Below are 16,080 nucleotides of genomic sequence, written 5' to 3' on the forward strand. Positions count from 1 at the left end.
AGTTAGGTTTTCGCTTACTGTGATAGCCTGTGGAGAAAACAGGGAGGCTGGTTCACTTTTCAGCCGAAAATAACACTAGCGAGCAAAAACAGAACACTAACTCAAAACACTGAGTTTTAGATTATTTGAGTTTATAGGTGGAAAAATACAACGCGGTGGGTTGTTTAACTTGGACTTAAAACAAGGAATGTATTCAATAGTCCGGGGTCACCAATTTGGCGGATAGCAGTAAGACAAGGATTTGATAACGACTAACTATATTTTAAATATAAAGTTACAAAGTTAGAAAAATATATATGTTTTTGAAATCCCATCGTGGCTTCTGGAAACTCCCCTATTTTCTCCTTGCCGCGAGAAGTTCTCTAAGGAAAGACGACTTTCATAGCCACCACACCTTTTGGTGGCAGGATTCCCAGAAGGATTTGAAAACTCATTACAATTGTATCTTATTTTCGGATTACCATATCTTTGCAACCTGATGTCGTTGACCTTTGATATTTTAAACAATGAATTCAATCCGTTAAATCAAAAAGTTTTATTTTGAATTGTCTAATTTTACTGATTGTATACAATTAGGGATTATAATATTAGATTACTGATTCACTTAAGGATCTAGATGGCAAATTATGCATTGAATGGTCCAATGAACAAGAGACATAACAATTGAGCAGTGTATTTAAATAGGCCAATTTTATTTTAATAAGCAATTTAATAAGTTACTTGTACTACTGCACTGGCAGCTTTTTGTTTCTTTGACAGCAGCATGGCATCTAATTGTAGTAAATGCCTACTTCATATCAATTTCTCGAAATGTATCTATCCAGGTACAACTCAGTGACTGTCAATGTCAACACACTGCTACAACCCTGTGAACTATCAACGCCAGTATTACTGGGCGCGATCTCATTCATAGCTATTGGTGTCAATATGGACACTACAGCAAGTAATTGATCAATATCTCAAACAGGACACAATTCACGCGGCTGCAAAACCCGTGATCTATCAACGCCAGTACTACTGGGCGCGATCTCGTTAGCTATCGTTGTCAATACGGACACTAGCAAGTAATTGATCAATATCTCAAACAGGACTGCAAGATTCACACGGCTGCAAAACCCGTGATCTGTCAACTCCAGTTCCTCCAGTACTACTGGGCTCACTGGGCACGATCTTGTAAGCTATCATTGTTAATACGAACACTATCAAGTCAGTTGATCAAGCCAATGCTCATGGAAATAATCTCTATTCTAATGTTTTAACGAAACCAAATGACGCTACACTGTAATCAAAGCGGAGTTTCTATCAAAACTGTCTTCATTTTTTCAGATTAGATTAGAATTGGGTCTCTAATTACAAGTTATGTGCTGTTATATATAACGTAGTTAAGCAATCACAGTATGGGTATGACAGAGTTATATAAATCTACGTACATTGAATGGGTTAATTGCAATACATAATTTATGAATATACTAATGGGCAAATTTAGACAATACACAACATAGTTTACTATGGGTCTCCATTTTTGCTACACCACCATAAGGTCCAAATTTAATGAATAGCAATAGGTTTACCTCATTAAAGAATTGGTTTAACTTAGTTAACTTCTCAAATATTCAACAATTTTGGTCCCTGTAATTAAATAATCTAAACCCTCCTACAAAAATAACAAAATCCGCCCAAAACCAAGTTTTTACAATTTTTAATTTTAAAATATTTCCAGGATAAAGAATGGATGCCATTCGGAAGAAAATGCAAAGTCTGAAGGCTGAGATTACCGAACTCACAGAAAAGTAAGATTTATAAAATGATAAAAAATATTCTGTTTGATATTTTCTAAGAATTTTTATCGGATAAAAAGAAGAAGTTAAAGGGACTGTAAGCGCAATTTCAAATGACCTTACATTGAAAAAAGGAATGCCCGATTCACAATGATATCCTTGTAACCAATTAGTCTGATCAATAATGTGGAAGATTTTTTCTATCTTTCAAAGTGATCAATTCTGTTCATTTCTTCATTGTTTCTAAATTGCAAGAAATGCGCAAGTTATTTTCACAGAGAAACTCATAAATGAAAATTATCAGTTTTATAAAACAGATCATGGATATCTAATTATCTAATTCATACTTGAAAAGACACAGCTTTTAATGGTACTGTTGTGAATCAGGCATTCCACACTGTTAATGGATGGTTACAGGAAATAACTTTTTAATTCCCTTTAATTAAGAGTTATGCGTAGATAGTTTTTTAACAAAGTAAAAAGAGAAATAATAAAATTTATAACCTTTAAATTTTTCTTATTATTTACAGTGGTCCCCATAAAACTATAGAACACTGAATTTTACCTTATTTGTTTAAATCTATATATAAATTTGGCTTTTCTGTCTGTTTGTTTGTATCCAATAAATGTCAAAACGGCTGAACCGATCGGGCCCAAATTTTTTGTGTGACATCACGTGACCCCAGGGAAGGTTTATGAATGATAAAAATTAAAAAAATGTGTTTTAAAGGTTTTTAATTTTGTAAAAAAATTTAAATCTTTTTTAAAAATCTGCAAAATTTTTTTCTTCTTTCTTTAAAATGTAAACAAAAAGAACGTGTTCACAATTTAAATAGAAGCTGGGCGCAAAGCGCCCTAAAAGCCTAGTATTATAAAAATAAAGTATTTGCTTTATAAGAACATTCAGATTACTTTTATATCGTCTTCTAATACTGATTTATTTAGAAGATATATTTTTTGTTTGTTTATAGTTTTATTTACGTTGTAAATGTGATTTATTTTGAACTATTCTCTGTTTTTATTAATCCTCATAAATAAGTTCCAATAAAAATAACTCAATATACAGGGTTATTCATCAAATATACGACTTTAATGAAGACCTAAAACTCTTTAAATATAAAGATCAGAGCTGAAAACTTTAGAATGGTGAATATCGGGATTAATGCTTAATCCACTCTTTTTCTTAATCTTAATATTGCTTGTTCTCCTCTCATTTTTAATCTCCAGATTAATTATCCGATCAGGATTAAGGATATCCCATTCAAAAGTTTTCAGCTCAGAGCTGGGAACTTTTGGATGGGATAACTTAATCTGCTTAATCCGAATATCCAATGTAGATACTTTTAATTTCTTGCTTATTCCACTATTTTTACAGAAAAATCAAAAACCGTTTTTTTCAAATTTAGATAGTCCCTCCCGTCTGTCCATGTTAATCTTAATTAATTGAGATAACTCTCATTAAATGGCGCGAAAATTTAAAATTCCCGGCTCCTGCTACTCCACTCTGATTGGTTGAATTTTATACACTTTTTAGGATACACACAAGATTAGGTGAGTGTTGAGATTAAGAAAAAGAGAGGATCAAGCAATGATCTCGATATCCAGCATTCTAAAGTTCCCAGCTCTGGTTTCATATTTAAATTGTTCTGTCTTGAATAACGATTAAATCCTCTGGCAAAGAAATTAAAAAGTTTCTAGCTGCAAGGAACTATGGATGTCAGAAAAAATCTAACCAAAATAAAAAGACGCATACTGTAAGAGTAACCCTGTATTTGTAATTCTGAATAATTGTTTTTTTTTCTGTTTTGAGATGCGCAATTGGAACTTATCTGTATGCACGTCACACGATTTTTTATTTAAAAACAAAGATAATTCCTAGGAATGTAAATTGGTAATTATCAAAATTAGTTTCTAAATGGTTTACAAAAACTTTTAGACCCTCGTATATTAGTATTTAAAAACTTTTAGACCCTCGTTTATTTGTATTTAAAAACTTTTAGACCCTTGTATATTAGTATTTAAAAACTTTTAGACCCTTGTATATTAGTATTTAAAAACTTTTAGACCCTCGTATATTAGTATTTAAAAACTTTTAGACCCTCGTATATTAGTATTTAAAAACTTTTAGACCCTCGTATATTAGTATTTAAAAACTTTTACACCCTCGTATATTAGTATTTATAAACTTTTACACCCTTGTATATTAGTATTTAAAAATTTTTAGACCCTCGTTTATTTGTATTTAAAAACTTTTAGACCCTTGTATATTAGTATTTAAACACTTTTAGACCCTCGTATATAAGTATTTAAAAACCTTTTTTTTAAGAATACATGCAATAATAACATACCGCAAATAATTTAGATTTTTCTTAGATTTTTTTTCAGTTGTTTGGGTCAACCTACTTTTTATTATAATACTATTTATTATATCAATCATGTGCATTTTCTTTTTTAAAGATTTACATAGTGATAACTATAGAGACACGTTGAGTTGGTTTGAATAACCATGAGAAAATTCAGTTTGAGATCAGATGATCATGAAATCAATTCAGTTTGAGAACAGATGATCATGAGATCAATTTCGCATGAGAATAATGAATTTTGGATCGAATGATCATGAAAAAAAAAAAAATTTAGATCGGATGATCATGAAAGTAAAATCTTTAGGTCTGATGAGCACGAGAGAAAAACAAAAGAATACAATGCTCAAGCAGACGAATGTGATGTTTTTATTAGGTGATATTAGTAAATAAGGAACAATAAAGGAGAGAATGGAAGAGTGTTCGATTTGATTGAATTAGATGTTGAGTTCTGCAGTCAACTGGATTTTGGGAGTCCTGTTTTTTCTTGGATCGAATTAGATTTTTTTATTCTTAATTTTCGGTTTTTTCTCTGGATTAGTCCCATGTAAATTTATGCAAAGATATAATCAATTAAATAATTCTCATTATCTAACAGTATTTTAACATAGAAATTAAGACTTTTAATTATAAATCACTTTGATTTGTTTTTAAGGACTATATTCTGAACTATAATATCAAAAACATTGCTGTTTACAACTTTCGAAAGGAAAGCACTAAATTAAGATTATTTAAAGGGACTGTAAAGGGACATTTATTAAAGGAACTTTAATAAATTAAAGAGACTGTAAAGGAAAACTGGAAGGGGTTATAGGATGAAACCTGAGAATCTCAGGCGTTAAACGATACAGAAAGAATTCACGTGACCAGTATACTGCACTGCCATTGGCTGAAGTTATGGTAACATAATACGGACTATACGGACTATATGTAATAATATTATCAATTAAATCTATTTAAAAATGCAAAATAATTAAAAAATATATAATAGGAGCAAACCTGAGATTCTCAGTCTCCTGTGGGATATCTTCGTTTTCAGATTGGTTTCGTATTTGTTGAATATGATCTGTTTAAAATTACAACTTTTATACAAAATTACATATATATATGAATTTTCGTATAAATTTGACACAGTTTAATGTCAATTTTTCGAGACAGGAACATCAGATAGATGTCTTATATGTAGGCCGGGGACCATTGTATACAATTAAAATTGTTTGTATGTTGTGTTTTGCACTATTTAGAAATGTAAGTATGCTGTTGTTATGAACTAGATATGTCTAATTTCATGACACGCACTTTTGTTATTCAAAACAACTTTTTAAAAAAATCAATAATATTTACCGCCACCCACCCCCCTCCCTCCCCTCCGCTGTAGCCTGTACAATTTTATAATATGTGAGGTGGCAGCTGGATTTCCATGTTGTTCAAGTATTGGATTTCTTCATAAATCTTGTCTATTCTTAAAATACTTTTCTGTTAAATAAAATGTTTCAACGATTAAGCTAAAACAATCATATTTTTGGACCAAAGTGATCTGAACTTGTTTTTCATATTATCATTTCTATCTTACATTCGCAGCAAGGAAATTTCTATTTTTAAATATTTTCAAAAACATTGTCAAGAATGTTAATTGCTGAAAAACGTATCACTCACTTTTTTACTTCTCATTATTTTTAATGTCATGATTTTTTTTTGACAAAATCCGCGAACTTTTTGTTGTAGTTGTTTTACTATGTATATAAACAAAGAGAAAATGTTCACAAATTAAATAGAAGATGGGCACGAAGCGCCCAAAAGCCTAATAAGAATCTATTGCAAAACTAAAATTTCAAAATTTTAAAATCCAGTTTAATTTTCCAGTAATACACTCCCCCCCCCCCTCCCCTGACAGCTAATAACATTGCGAGAGAGTAAGAAGAGAAGAGATAAAAGTGAACTCATTCAAAACATACATTCATCAAAGTCAAAACATTGTGTTTACTTTCGTCTTAACAGACAAACTCTACTAAACACAAACTGACTACACGCTAATTCAAACACTAAAATACAATTAAAGTTTTAATCTTTTTTTACCGTTTAAATCTCATTTTGACCGTTTCAACCTCACTTTGGCTGACTAGCTATACTGTACTAAACTTTAATGTACTGTACTGTACTATATTTAGCTGTTAGCTACCCAAGGACGCCTAGCTGTACTGTACTGTACTATATTTAGCTGTTGGCTGCCCAAGGACGCCTAGCTGTACTGTACTGTACTACATTTAGCTGTTAGCTGCCCAAGGACGCCTAGCTGTACTGTACTGTACTATATTTAGCTTCTAGCTACCCAAGGACAACTAGCTGTACTGTACTGTAATGTACTATACTATATTTAGCTGTTAGCTGCCCAAGGACGCCTAGCTGTACTGTAATGTACTAAATTTAGCTGTTAGCTGTCCAAGGACAACTAGCTGTACTGTACTGTAATGTACTGCACTAAATTTAGCTGCTATGCTGCCCAAGGACGACTAGCTGTACTGTACTGAAATGTACTGTACTATATTTAGCGGCTAGCTTCCCAAGGACGACTAGTTGTACTGTACTGAAATGTACTGTACTATATTTAGCTGCTAGCTTCCCAAGGACGACTAGCTGTACTGCACTGAAATGTACTGTACTATATTTAGCTGCTGGCTGCCCAAGGACGTCAAGCTGTACTGTACTGTACTGTACTATACTATATCTATCTGCTAGCAGTCCAAGGGGAAGTCTAGCTGTACTGTACTGTACTATATTTAGCTGCTAGCTGCCCAAGGACGTCTAGCTGTACTGATGAAGAGTTTAAACGAAGAAGAAGGAAATATCTCTGCTCTGAACCGTAGGATCATGCTACTGGAGGTAAAATGCATGTATAAGGTGTTCCAATAAACATGAGAATTAAGTGACAATTTCGAAATTGTCTTAATTTAGAATTAACGTTATGTCTGCTTGAGAATATTTTATGTAAACTGTAAAAGAAAACTGTGAAATAGGAAGAAATAAGAAACGAATTACAGCTTTTCTATATAATCATTATGAAATTTGGTATTAAAATTTTAACTTAATACCCAACTTTACTTGGATCTCCTGTATAATAAAAAATTTTTGCACAATGCAAAAAACGTTCTGCATAAATAAACTTAACTTATTTACTGTCTTATTTTTCAATTGCTGATAAAATTACTTGGATACTTTTTTTGATTACTTTTTTTCTTAAATTATTTCTTTATACTTATTTAGTTATTTTTCTATTTTTTTTATAACTTTTTTACTTACCTAATTCCTTTTATACTTACTTAATTACTTTTTTACTTAACTAATTACTTTTTTTACTTTCTAAATTTCCTTTTACATTGTTAAGAAATTACTTACTTACTATCTCGTTTACTTAGTTACTAATTTATTTACTAGCTTACTTATTTAGTTATTTATCTGTTGATATTCTTACATTTTTCTTTTGTAAACCATGGTACTATTAGATAACGACTGATTAAAGGTATTGTAAACCATGGTAATATTAATATAACGACTGATTAAAGGGATTGTAAACTGGTATTATTAGATAACGACTGATTAAAGGGATTGTAAACTGGTATTATTAAGATAACGACTGATTAAAGGGATTGTAAACTGGTATTATTAGATAAAGACTGATTAAAGGGATTGTAAACTGGTATTATTAAGATAACGACTGATTAAAGGGATTGTAAACTGGTATTATTAAGATAACGACTGATTAAAGGTATTGTAAACCATGGTAATATTAAGATAACGACTGATTAAAGGGATGGTAAACCATGGTATTATTAAGATAACGACGGATTAAAGGAATTGCAAACCATGGTATTATTAAGATAACGACTAATTAAAGGGATTGTAAACTGGGATTATTAAGATAACAACTGATTAACGGGATTGTAAACCATGATATCATTAAGTTAACGACTGATTAAAGATATTATAAACTATGGTAATATTAAGATAACGACTGATTAAAGGGATAGTAAACCATGATATTATTAAGATAACGACTAATTAAAGGGATTGTAAACCATGGTATTGTTAAGATAACGACTGATTAAAGGAATTGTAACCCATGGTATTATTAAGATAACGACTGATTAAAGGTATTGTAAACCATGGTAATATTAAGATAACGACTGATTAAAGGGATTGTAAACCATAATATTATTATGATAACGACAGATTATAGGGATGGTAAACCATGGTATTATTAAGATAACGACTGATTAAAGGAATTGCAAACCATGGTATTATTAAGATAACGACTGATTAAAGGGATTGTAAACTGGGATTATTAAGATAACAACTGATTAAAGATATTGTAAACCATGGTAATATTAAGATAACGACTGATTAAAGGGATTGTAAACCATGATGTTATTAAGATAACGACTAATTAAAGGGATTGTAAACCATGGTATTGTTAAGATAACGACTGATAAAAGGAATTGTAAACCATGGTATTATTAAGATAACGGCTGATTAAAGGGATTGTAAACCATGGTATTATTAAAATAACGACTGATTAAAGGGATTGTAAACCATGGTATTATTAAGATAACGACTGATTAAAGGGATTGTAAACCATGGTAATATTAAGAGAACGACTGATTAAAGAGACTGTAAACAATGGTATTATTAAGATAACGACTGATTAAAGGGATTGCATACTGTATTTCAATCAACCCTCAATTGATAAAGAGGCGTGTCCGATTCTGCTAAATTAATAATTAATTATATCCATGTTTTTTTTTATTTTTAACATTTTTTATTTCATATATGGGTTTCTGCCTAAGATGGAAAGATCATTAGAATCATTCAAGCCGCACTACAAACCAAGATGTGCACAATCTCAGACAAAATTAATCCTTTAAAAATTAAGATATATGTAAAAGTTAGTGGTTGAATTTTGTAAATGTATTTGCCCAGGAAACTAAAGTATAAGTGGTGTAAGAGGTAAAACTAAAGTATAAGTGGTATAAGAGGTAAAACTAAAGTATAAGTGGTGAGGTAAAACTAAAGTATAAGTGGTATAAGAGGTAAAACTAAAGTATAAGTGGTGTAAGAGGTAAAACTAAAGTATAAGTGGTGTAAGAGGTAAAACTAAAGGCCATGAAACTGAAATGTACCAACCAGATATTTCTTGAAATGAAAGAAGTAAGAATGACTGAAACCAATTTGAAGATTGTGCTGTATGCAAAACGTTTTGTTCTCTCGCGCCTTAAAGAGAAAATATGCAAACTTTAGAAATATTTTTAATTTAAGAATATTACTTGACAGTTTCTGAGCCGCTTTTAAATTCTAGACGTAAAAGAAACGTGCAGATTTTATGATTCTTAAGGTTTTCCTATTGTTAGAAAATTAATAAAAAATGTCACGCATCATCATTTTTTGAACAAATTTATGTCAATATTCATTTGAACGGACTCTTTAAAACAAGTTTATCAAAAATATTAAGAACACCTTTCATAAATGTATTTTTTCTAAGAAAAATTTGAGATCATTAAATTCCCTGGCTTTTACTCTTCAGGATAATGATAGCAAAATGTTTTATATAAATATATAAAAGATTTAATAATGTAGTTAAATGTTTTTAATCAATATATAAAAGGTTTAATCATATAGTAATAATAATAATAATAATAATAGTAATAATAATAATGATAATAATAATAATAATCAAGAATGAAGACTGATGGTCACCATAAGCTGGATGAGCTGAGCAGGCGCCTAGGTGTGCTGGAGGAGGAGCTGAGAAGGTCAACTGAGCGGGCAAATAACGCAGATGCCAAGGTATAGCACAGCGGTCTAGTCCAGGGTCAATTTAAATTCGAACCGCACTTACTTCTTGTACCGGAACCGGTTTAGTGACGCTCGGTAAGTACAGGCCCCACCCTATGCCGGTTAGGTTTCAACTTTGATTGCGCGGCCAGACTATTATACGCTTATTTGAATTATCCTACTACTTAGTTTAATGTGCCTGAGACATGTATACAGATGTAGAATAGAAAGACGACTGAAGACATAGATAATAGACATAGAAGATAATAGATAATAGTTTTGATTTGAAATCATGAAATAATGCAAAAAGACTTTACTTAACAAGTTGATTATAAAGCTTTTTGCTTGATCAAAAGTAGTAATCACTCTGTTTGTCTTTCTGTCTGTTGGTTTGTATCTTCGATCATAACTTATAAACCCCTTGACCAATTTGCCTCAAATTTTGATTGGAAAACCCGGTAGAATTACGGGAACGTTTAATCTTGGCTAAAAAATTATAAGTTAATTTACTTGACTTTTGTCTTTTCGAAGTTTAAAGGATTTTTAAAATAATCTAAAATATCAAAAGAAGTTTTTATACTTTAATATTAACTATAAGTATAGGAGGATTTATTAAAAGTATTAATTACTGAAAAAGCGTGGGCAATATTTTATGTAAAAACAAATAGCAATGAAATATGCGGGAACAGTCTAAGAAATCTTAATATAATTTTAAATAAAAAATAAATATCTAGATGTCATCTTTTGAAGATTTAGGGGTTTTTTCGTTCACAATAACTCTGAGACAGAAGCCCAAAGGTGTTACGCGAATGCGGTGTAGAACAGGTTCTTTCTCTGGAGGATGCGCGTAACTCCTTTTGGCTTCTGTCTTAGGGTTATTGTGAACACGAAAAACCTTTAAATCTTGAAAAGACGACATCTAGTGTTTTATCTGTTATAGTTAATTAATCTATAATTAAGACAAATGCAGAAATAAATTTGATATTCAAATTTTGTTCAGGAGGAATCCAATAAAGCTGAGCAAAAACTTGGAGTTGTTATTCTTGATCTAGCGAAGACGAGTAAAATAGCTGATGGTATTCTTAAGAAGGTAAATAATGAGATGCATGGCGCAACTGTGGTAGTTTGATTCACCTCTTTAAAACACGCCTGGCTTCACAATTAGGAAGAAACCACTTAATTATATTTCTCTCATATTCAGCATCCAAAACTAGAATATTATTTGTAGCCCCCCCCCTCACACCAACTCAGAGTTGAATATACCAGGATGTTTTTGCTTGAATTTTTGGACATTTTGTACTTTTCATACTTTCCATTGGTGCTACCTTTGCCTAAAATATTTTTCCTCCATTGTTTGTACACCATTAAAATAATAGCTTTGGTCCACGCACAACCAGTAAACGTTGATCGGAACCAAGCTTTCCCTGGAAGTTATTTAGTCAACTTAATTTCATTTTAGAACTTTTAAACCGAGTTTAAGTTCCACAATCTCTCCAGAGCCCACGATTTAAAAAAAACGGCTCGGGTCTAAGCTGTTGTTGGGCCTTATTTACGGCTTGAGCTTTAGGATTCAAACTGCATATTATTTTCCGCAGAGTTGAGTTCAAAAAACTGGTTTTATGAACTCAACTCTGTGAAAAATTAGATGCAACTTAAATTGAAAAGCTTAAGCCGTAAGTGAGGCCCAACGAAAGCTTAGAACTGATGTAGTAAAAGCCATACTCTTTAAACTTCATCCAGAACTGTATCAGTCCAGGCACAATCTCAGCTCATATGTTTCAACGAGGACCAGCCATCGATGTCAACCCTGACACTATAAACTCTTAATCGATCGATGCCAAACCACTTGCAAAATCTCAGCTTGTATGTTTCAATGAGGACAAGCTATTGATGTCAAGCTCTTACTTGATTGATTCCAAACCAATAGGCACAATCTCAGATCGTATGTTTCAATGAGGACCAGCTATCAATGTCAACACGGGCACTAGCTCTTCATCAATCAATGCCAAACCAATAGGTACAATCTCATGAGCAATCGATGTCAACCGGACACTAGCTTGTATCAATGCCTAACCAATCGGCACAATCTCAGGTCGTATGTTTCAACAGAACTTGTCAGCTATCAATGTCAACATGGACACTAGCTAGTAGTCGATCAATGCCAAACCAATGGGCACAATCTCATGAGCTATCAATGTCAACCAGACACTAGCTCATATCAATGCCAAACCAATGGACACAATCTCAGATCATATGTTTCAATGAGAACCAAGTTACTCTCTGGCAGTAATCAAATTGGAGTCTCTATATCAGCTAACTATATTTGGATTCTACATTAAAGATTAAATATTAACAGATGTAATTACAAGTTTTGGGTCGTTATATATAGCGTAGTTAAGCTAATCACAATTTGGATTTGACAGAGCTATATATATACATATATAGGTTAGGTTTATCGCAATACATGATTTGCATATTTACTAATGAGTGCATTTAGATCTGTGGACATTGTTTAATGTAATCTATCTAGATTACTATCGGCCTCTGTATTTATTACAATGGAGNAACATTAGGGTTATCTATCCCTTATTTTCGACATACTTCTTTATTTCTAGCAACTCCCCATCTTCATATATTCCATTCTTGGTTTCTGTTGTAACTTGAGTTCCTGAGTACACTGTTGTAGACCTCCTTTGGAACCTGATAACAGAGCTCTCATGATTTACAGGGCTGCATACAGAAACATTGACAGATTTGCATTATTGAACAGATACATAGTCAGCATACCCTCTGAGAACCTCATGTCACTCTTCTCTCGGCCAATCTTGTCATTTTTGTCTAAGCTTGTCCCAAGATTTTTCCTTTTGAACATTCTGGCACACCATCTTGGAAATATTCTGGTATACTTGAGCAGGTTCATCCTAACCTTTTCCTTGGGAGCCTGTTTACCAAGGAAATCAGGTTGCATTCCATGGGTACTGGAATAGGGTATCGCTACGAGGCTCGCGCACGAATGAAAGGTCGATACGGTACGGGGGGAATATCTGTACCCTCTGACGTCACTGATTAAAACTATTGGTGGAGAATTCTCAGACCGCCAAAGATATGCCATTCACAATTATGTGTATACTCGCCTACAACAGATCTTATCCCAAGATAGTTCTAGGACCAGTGTCCACTTTGTGCCCTGTACCAGGTTATGACGTAGGAAGGTACAGAAGCTAGGAATCACTAGAATTGTATGACTACCTTACCCTATTCCAGTACCCATGTTGCATTCTCTAACCTTCTCTTGTTCAAGAACCTGTCTACATTGCTGGACATTTTCAACCTTGCACTGGTAATCAGTCCTGAGTCGCACACCTTCTCATGGGTGATCTTCTTTACAGACTTCTGTATGCTATTGCACTCCTTCTTGGGGTTATCATAGCACTTGCTCCTTAACACCACCTGACACAGTTTGCCATTAATGGTCTCCAACTGGTTCTCTTGTATCATGCCACACTCCTGTTCTTGTGTCTTAGAATGATTCTTATTGGATCCAGTCCAACAATCCTTCTTACTGCTGTCTGTGAACTCCTCACACATCCCTTCGGCCCGCAGGGCTGAAGTTAGTGAATTGAAGGCAACTTCCACCCCGGTCTATGACCTGGGTGTGATAGCTTTCCCCTTGCCGGTCCTGCTACACGTTGCTAGACCAGGTATGGCTATCCCACCGTCTAGGGTTTCTGCTACCCGGACAAGTCCCATACTTTGGGAAAACCAATTCGCTTCTTTCTACGCCCAAAGAGCACGAATGGCTACCCATCAATCTACCTACGTGGTCCCCTTTTATATCCGTTCTGTGGGGTGTCTGCGTTCAGTGCACCCTCGTCTCTCCATTGGGAAGTGAGGTCCGTGTACAAGCCAACATGTAACTCCGGTGTGCCTCCGTGCCTCCGGATTGACAAGTGCAGTCTACTAACTAGACACAGTATCAACCTCAGCTGACTCAGGGGGGGCTCAGACATGTACATAAAGGAAATATGTACCGTTGTCTCGTGTCCTTTGTAAACCACCCAAAGGTTAAATAACGGCTTCAGTCTGGACCGGGCCCAGAATGAGTTAGTGGTCCCACTACAGTTGTTAGACCTGGTTTCCTCCCGCAACCCAAGAGTACTCCCCCGCGACTCATCCCTTCTCCAGTCCACGCTACTTGGACGCCTGACAGGGCGGCCCTACGGCGGGGGAACAGGGCAAGATTTCCCCATCCTACTCCTACTCACTCCTCCAGTTCGGGCATTCACCTTGTGCTCCCTCGCCATGTGGTTCGCCAGTGTTTTCGCACCCCAGGACCTTCCTGGTCCCGCCCCCTTTCCACAGATCTCACAGCTCAATCCTCTAGAGGATTTTGCTTTCGACACTAGGCTTGCATTCCCTTGTATCTGATTCTGGGTACTAAAGGTCTCAGTACAGTCACTGATAGGTACTCCTGACTCCCCGTGAGCTTGACCTAGGTGTCTCGTCAGCCAGCCCATGGTTTTATATGACTTCTCACACAGGCTACATTTGAACGGTTTGTCCTCAGTAGCTGCCGAAGTCAAGTGTGGGATTAATAACACTTCTTCCCTCCCCTTTCCGGAATGACAGAGTCGTATGTGCCTGTGCAGCGCCTTCTTTTCAACGTACGCCATCTGACATGATGGCTCTGTACACTGAAAAGAAGCTAGTGGTTTCGGCCGTAGAGAAGGTACTCTACCCGGGGCAGCACCAACGTCGCCCTCCTTGTCCTTGCGCCTCCCAATAGCAGATCGGGAGGCCCCAAGAAGCTCTTTGATGAGCGACTTGGTCGTCCTACTGTTGACTGTCTCCACCTTGTTTGTCAGGACTTCAAACAAAGCTTTACCCCGCTCCTTAGATTCTAGGCAACTCCTCAGGATTGCATCCGCTCTCCCCGAGAGACTTACACAGGTTTTCGTTGCTTCATCAACGATAAAGTCCAGTTCAGCCCTCATGCACCTGACAAGGTTATCCTTGTCCGCACCTGAGCGAACCTGCACAGGCGATTTTACTTCAGCAAAAATCATCCTCCTGGCACCCTCGCAATGCCCGTGGGCTATTACGTTGAGTAAGAAACCCAGTCTCCGTGGGACTATGAGCTCGACAGCCGACGGTAAGACTACACACCTGTGCAATTCGGCGTTAGGAAAGACAACTCCATCTAAGTACCTCGGACGGTTCAGAATTTTAAGCCTGCACTCATTCAAGAATACCTCAATTTTGTCGTAGTCCACACGCTTCATATTCCAGGTCTCACATCCATACAATAGGCCCAGTAAAACCTGTGATGTGAAAGCACTCAATTTCTTGAGTCTCGGAATCGCAGAGGTCCACACATGCGATAACTGGCGAAGTGAGTTTCGCGCACTTGTACACCGACGGTCTACTTCCGCAGACACGCCTCCCTCCTCAGATATCAACGACCCAAGATAGGAAAAGACTCGCACATGTTTGATGGTTGTCCCACCTAGTACAAGCCTCCGGCAACAGTCTACCCTACCTCTACACTCCTCCCGGGTGGTGTCTCGTTGCCACAGCCATAGCCATTCGGTTTTCCCACAGGAGATATCCAGACCTATCGACGCACAGACTTCATCCAGACGGTTCAGGTCTTCTTGGACTTGATCTATTGGTCCCACCAAATAGATGTCGTCCGCGAAAGCCCCGTTCTGGATTCTGAACTCCAGGTTCAAGATATCAGCTGGACATGCAAAACCAGCTTTATTCCTGCAAACCATGTCTACCCCTGATGCTAGTCTTGCCGCCCGAAGGCAGAATTCCAACAACAGGAGGAAGAGGATCGGGCCTAAGGTGCAACCTTGCCGCACGCCACGTAAAACTTTAAAGAGGACATCCGAATTTCGGACTTTCCCCTCAGGGTCATGATGCAAGCCCATAACCACCGCGAGTAGGTCCGCGGGGCACCCGATGTAATCGAGTACCTCGTATATCGCCTCCCTAGGAGGACTATCAAAAGCCTTTTTAAAATCCACAAAGCATGCTGCGGTCTCGACCGAAGCCCTCTCCACCTCCGACTGCAACTTCCTCACTTGTAGAATTTGGTGAAGCGTCCCACG

General features: G+C 35.6%; 1 long non-coding RNA gene across 1 annotated transcript; it reads left to right on the plus strand.

Annotated features, from left to right (window-relative positions):
- Positions 1 to 6,901: 6,901 nt before the first annotated feature.
- Positions 6,902 to 11,048, plus strand: LOC111714944 (uncharacterized). Its single transcript, XR_002768128.1, has 2 exons — positions 6,902 to 7,018; positions 10,965 to 11,048. It is a non-coding gene; the product is annotated as an uncharacterized LOC111714944 (long non-coding RNA).
- The last annotated feature ends 5,032 nt before the right edge of the window (positions 11,049 to 16,080 follow it).

The sequence above is a fragment of the Eurytemora carolleeae genome, unplaced genomic scaffold, assembly GCF_000591075.1.
Source record: "Eurytemora carolleeae unplaced genomic scaffold, Eaff_2.0 scaffold1678, whole genome shotgun sequence".
NCBI lineage: Eukaryota > Metazoa > Arthropoda > Copepoda > Calanoida > Temoridae > Eurytemora > Eurytemora carolleeae.